Source organism: Nothoprocta perdicaria, unplaced genomic scaffold (genome assembly GCF_003342845.1).
Source record: "Nothoprocta perdicaria isolate Ctin4 unplaced genomic scaffold, notPer1 scaffold_81, whole genome shotgun sequence".
Taxonomy (NCBI): Eukaryota; Metazoa; Chordata; class Aves; order Tinamiformes; family Tinamidae; genus Nothoprocta; species Nothoprocta perdicaria.
This window is the reverse complement of record NW_020456099.1, coordinates 2,531,753-2,536,876: the sequence shown is the minus strand read 5'-3', so window position 1 is coordinate 2,536,876 and position 5,124 is coordinate 2,531,753. Positions and strand designations below refer to the sequence as shown.

At 40.1% G+C, this 5,124-nt stretch overlaps 1 long non-coding RNA gene across 1 annotated transcript; it reads right to left on the bottom strand.

Annotated features, from left to right (window-relative positions):
• Positions 1-701: 701 nt before the first annotated feature.
• Positions 702-4,919, bottom strand: LOC112958184. The gene is made up of 3 exons (XR_003251374.1): positions 4,870-4,919; positions 1,097-1,257; positions 702-766 (listed from the first exon to the last, which is right to left on the bottom strand). It is a non-coding gene; the product is annotated as an uncharacterized LOC112958184 (long non-coding RNA).
• Between the last annotated feature and the right edge of the window lie 205 nt (positions 4,920-5,124).

Genomic DNA, 5,124 nt, shown 5'->3' with positions numbered 1-5,124 from the left:
ACAGTTATCCAGTATGAGCTTTTGGCATTCTGAAGTTGTTATCTCTCTGAATCAGGGAGCTAAAAGATGAAATGGTGCTAGAATTACAAAATATTTCTAGAAAGGAAAAATGCAACCTTTAAGAATGCATTTTACAGTAGAATACCTCTCTATAGAAAAATGATATTTTAAAATTTCTTTCTTCCAAAGAAAATAACACATAATATTACTAGAATCAACAGCTTGGTCGTAGTACAATTGCATTTGTTGAAACTGAGTTTTCAAGTTGAATTTTTTTTCTTTCAAAAATACGATCACTCCTGTCCTTTTCTCTTCATCAGGCACATCACACTGGCAGGAAACATGCCTCCATGGCTCTGGAAAAATGTGTGGCCACCCTCTCCATGTGCTGCAGTGGCCCAGAATTTCCAGGGAAAATATGTCTGAGCATCTCTGCAATTTGCTTACAACGTCTCACATCTCTTTGCATTAAATTCACCCTTCCCAGGGAGTTCCTGAGGATCATGCTTCACACTCTTTTTGTTGAAAAAACAAGAACAAATAAATCTAACACTCTTTGGGAGGCTTATTGTTGCAGTGTGATTTCTTAAGTATGTTGCTAGCATGTTTTACGACAATAAAATGCAAAAGCAGAAACCCTTGTAACAGACTAGGAAAGCTACTCTAAATAGTTGGGCGAATAGTTGGGCTGAGACAGATTCAAACTTCCTCCATGAGTGAGGTTGGCTGTTGCATGTTCCGGTATGAACAAAGACCTATAGAAAAACTGAGGAAATTAAAGAGTTAAAATGGAAATTATGAGAGTTTCTTAGCTAAATGATAAGATTTTTTGTTAACAGATTGCCAAAGTTACAGACTAGTATGTAAAAAGAGGCAAATTGACAAACTATCAGATAAAATTGCATTGTGAGAAACAGGAATTTACTTACATTTCTAAAATAATGGTGGCTCATTATCTAAGGAGCAGAATGGGAATTTTAGTGGCAAAAGGGAAGGATTTTTCTCTTCCTCAGTTTCCCACCACGGAAAAAAAAAGGACAAATAATGAAGACAAAGAGCAATGCAAGAGCTTACAAAGATGCAGAGTCAAGCTTACCTGTGGCCCACCTCCATACCAATCTTGTTTACCCATCAACACCTCAGGAGCAATTTCTTCTTCATTCACATTCCTCAACAGCAGTCTTTATTATATGGTGTACCACATCCTCACATTAATTAGCACTTCACTGGCAGGCTAAGTATCATTTTTCAAAAGGGCTGCAATTAACAAAATAAAACAAATCCCTTTTTAGTTCAAGCAGCAATGCTTCTTTCACGCTCTTCAAAGTGATGGTGTCAAATTGTTGCTTTCCTCTTGCAGCTTGCTGTAAACTAGCAACAATGGAAATATTTTCCAATGTGTGATGGTTTTCACTTGCCTAATGCCTTTCACCTGAATATTTTGAAGCACTTAGCAAAAGCAAAGGGTGGGGAAGGATATTGATTTTCTTTGATTCTCTTCAGTTTGTATGGGAAGTTGCAGGCAAAGAGGTGGTAAGAAATTTGCCTTAGGTTACTGAATGACTCATCAACAGAGTTAATAAACCCTATTTTTCTTGAGTCTCTGATTATTCTATTCACAAGATAATCCAGCAAATATGATGATTTCACTTGAATGTGAAATTTAGTAATATGTGTTTCTTGGAAAAAAAAAAAAGTGCTATTTGTGATGGGGAAACATCCTGGTTTCTTCATTGTGTTGATGTAATAAATTACCAATCTGCCCAACATTTGAGATGGATGCCAATGGCAAGCTAGAGTCAGGGTGCTGAATGACTCTCACACAATCACCCTCTTAAAAAGCTGTGCAGCAAATGCACAAATGCAAACAGGCTGGAAGGGGCCCCGTGCTACTGGGCTTGTGGCTACTGGGAGAGATGGTGCTAGCCCAGAGCGGCTGAGCATGTTTGCATCGAAGCCTTCCTGGAAATGAGCAGCCCGTGATCTCAGCGTTTGGTACAAAGTCTTTGGTGGACTTGTTTCCCACATTGTCCCCTCGCTGTGAAGAAAATCCTTGATAGAGATGACTTAAAGGCTAACTTCCCTATTTTGGGAAGAAAACAAAAATAACAACAGAAAAAACATAGTGAAAAGGATTGACTTGAAGTTTTCTGTATAAAAGACAGCTTAATCCTTAAAATACCAAGTTCTACAAAATATATAAATGTTGACTGGAAATGAGTTTCTAGCAAGCCTGAGATCCTCACAGTGCCTTTTTTCCTGAGCAAGATTTTCTGGCAGGAGCAACATTTTCTAGGGGAAAATGTCACGCTAGGGATAAATGCCTGCATATGAGGCCTTGCTCCATTTGTGAGACCTTGTTCCATTGGGAGCCCCTGCTCCCAGCTGCCTCATCAATGTCCCCCCCATCCATTTTCCAAAGGGAAGTGATGTTGCAGCGGCCTCTTGGACTCATCCTCTGATGCCAGAGGAGTGCCCCAAAACTTTTTGGGGTCACTTAGAGACACTCTCTGATGGCCACCAAGCGCCAYTTTGTGCCACAGAAAACATGACTTAGCACATGGGGAGAGGATTATGATGCTCCTCTCTTGAGCAGGAAGTCAATGTTGCTCAGGAAGTCAGTGTTGCTGCCAACCTTGGCAGTAGCTCTGACTTTCAGGGACGGCGGCTTCTGTGGCACAGCTGGGATTTAATCAACCTCGTCGCACAAATCTCTTGGCTTCACTTCTGTAGCAAAGTTTTTGTCTGAAAAAATAAAGAGGGATCTAGGAGAGCCATCACAAYGGGGCTGAAAGCTGTACTGGAGGTATCTCCCCTGCAGGCACTATCCCTCTGAAAAGGCCGGAGTTTAGTTTAGGTCCAAAAAAACCTGCTGATCTGGAAATAATGGTGCATTTCCGAAAGGGCTGCCCRTCACGCCCAGCCTCCCAGCTGTGCCCCGCATTGATCCAATATTACAAAAAGAAACGTAAATAAAGATTAGCTGCAAAATTATTAGTGTCCACACACGGATTGTGGTGGTGCTCAGGCCATTGAAGGCAGTTCTGGGTCAGAGACATGAGGAGCAGATTCAGCCTTCTGCTCCTTCTGCAAGGAGCAGAGATCAGCCTTCTCCACTGCAGGAATCTCGTGGATCGTGCCTTGCAGGAATACCTCCTACGCATAAATACAGGGAATCCAGCCTCCAACCTGCTTCTTTGGCAGCTCTGCTCACAAGCGGGGAGGGTTTGCAAGAAGSATCCCTTTGCTTAATGGGTTTCGCCAGACCATCCTCTTGACAACAGGATTCCTTTAAGACTGAGTTCAGMTTTAGAAATTATTTTCAGGAGTAATAATGTAGGATATAAGGGATACCAGATCTCCAAAACCGTAATGAAGGAGTCAATATCTTCCTATCTAAAAGCACTCATAGGAAAACCAGGGTTTTCCAAGACGGAGTAGAAGTCATTTAGAGAAACCCTTCAAGAAAGTAGGAGAAGAACTTCCATTTAATTAAGGAGAGAACCCCTCAAATTATTTGACCTCTAATATGGTGTGGAGAAATGGATTCCTACTTCTGTTTCCTTTAAAGTAACCTAAGCCACTTAAGCCTCGAGATGGAAGAAAAAAAAAAAAACAAAACTTTTTTGGTATTTGATGTATGTTTAACTTAAAAATATATTGGGAAAGCTATCAGTTCACTTATGTCAAATTAACATGTTGAACTTTAATATTAAGCAAGCACAGTAATTCCTGTCAAAACTAATGTGTTAATAAGAACAGAGTTATATACTCTTGGTCTATGCCATTTTGAGTTAATTAGAGTACAAGCCTTAATAAAGAGTGACACTTTGTGCGCAATAGCTATCGTTTAAACCCAATGCTCATGTGAAACACCTCATTTAATTTAAAGTCTTGGTATTAGGTAATAGCCAGCTGATAATTTAATGATGTTTAATGATGTAAAAGACAGCTGTGAAATGATGAAGGTGAAACTGATGAAGTGCCTCTGTTTTGGCTCCTTTCCTGCTACTTAGCTACTCTCTGTTGCTTCCCAGCACAAGATKCCAGAAAGCAGCAGCACCCCACAACCACCCTGCGACCACAGAGTTTTTCTGAGTGCTTCTACCCGTTATTTGTAATTCTCTTGACTATTACCGCTCAGTTCTCTCCTTTCCCTGATTTATTTCCTCTATTCTGCTGAGAGACCTTTACTCTCTTTCACCGTTTCCTTTATATCACCCATTATTCAGCCCCCTGATCAGCTCCCCTGATCGTGTGGGCTTTTCATGTGAGGTTGAGAAAGCAGGCATTAAGAAACCTAGGAAAATATGACCAGAAAACCACAGAAAGTGTCAGGCACTGTCAAGGGCAGGTGCAGCCTCTGAACCCTTATTTAACCTAGTTCCATGTATCTTAACACCAGCTTATGGCTAGATATTGTCACCTTTGCATTGGCTGGTTCATGATGCATTGAACTCTCTGCATAGTTTTTTTTTTAAGTGCAATCTAAGAAAAAAAATCAAGAATTTGCTGTTCCACCTACTGAGGAGGATCAATAAAAACACATCTACCTGTGAAATTTTATGTGGAACTTGACTGTTGCTCATCAGTATATAAATGTATAAAAAAATCACAGGATTAGCTTTACACATTGTAGTTTCTAATGCACCATTATTATTGTCAATGTCCTTAAACCACGGACAAAATGGTTGATTTTCAGGTTATCAGACACTACTTTTGCCTTTTGCAAAGCACCCCTTTATATTATGTGCTCCGTCGGTGTCCCCCTCCGGCCACCCTGCTTTGTGCCCCAACTGGCAAAAGCTTTTGATCTTTGCAATTTCTTAGCCTAGAAGAGCAGATTTATCTGTTACAATATCTATTTACCTTGTAGAAATAGCCATATGACCTTGGAAATAGCTTTCATTAGCAGTTCTTGAATTTTCTTTGAATAACACTGGAATATAAGCACAAGCATTAACATTCAAAATGGAGTTTGTAAGATAGGAAATGGTAGATTCAGGTGTTTAATCAAGCAAAAATTAGATTCAGCAGGGAASAGTTAAGCTGTTAACTTGCCTGTGATTCAGATTCAATTTGTTTTGAACATGGATAACATAAAGACTTCCCCCGTCGCTTTTC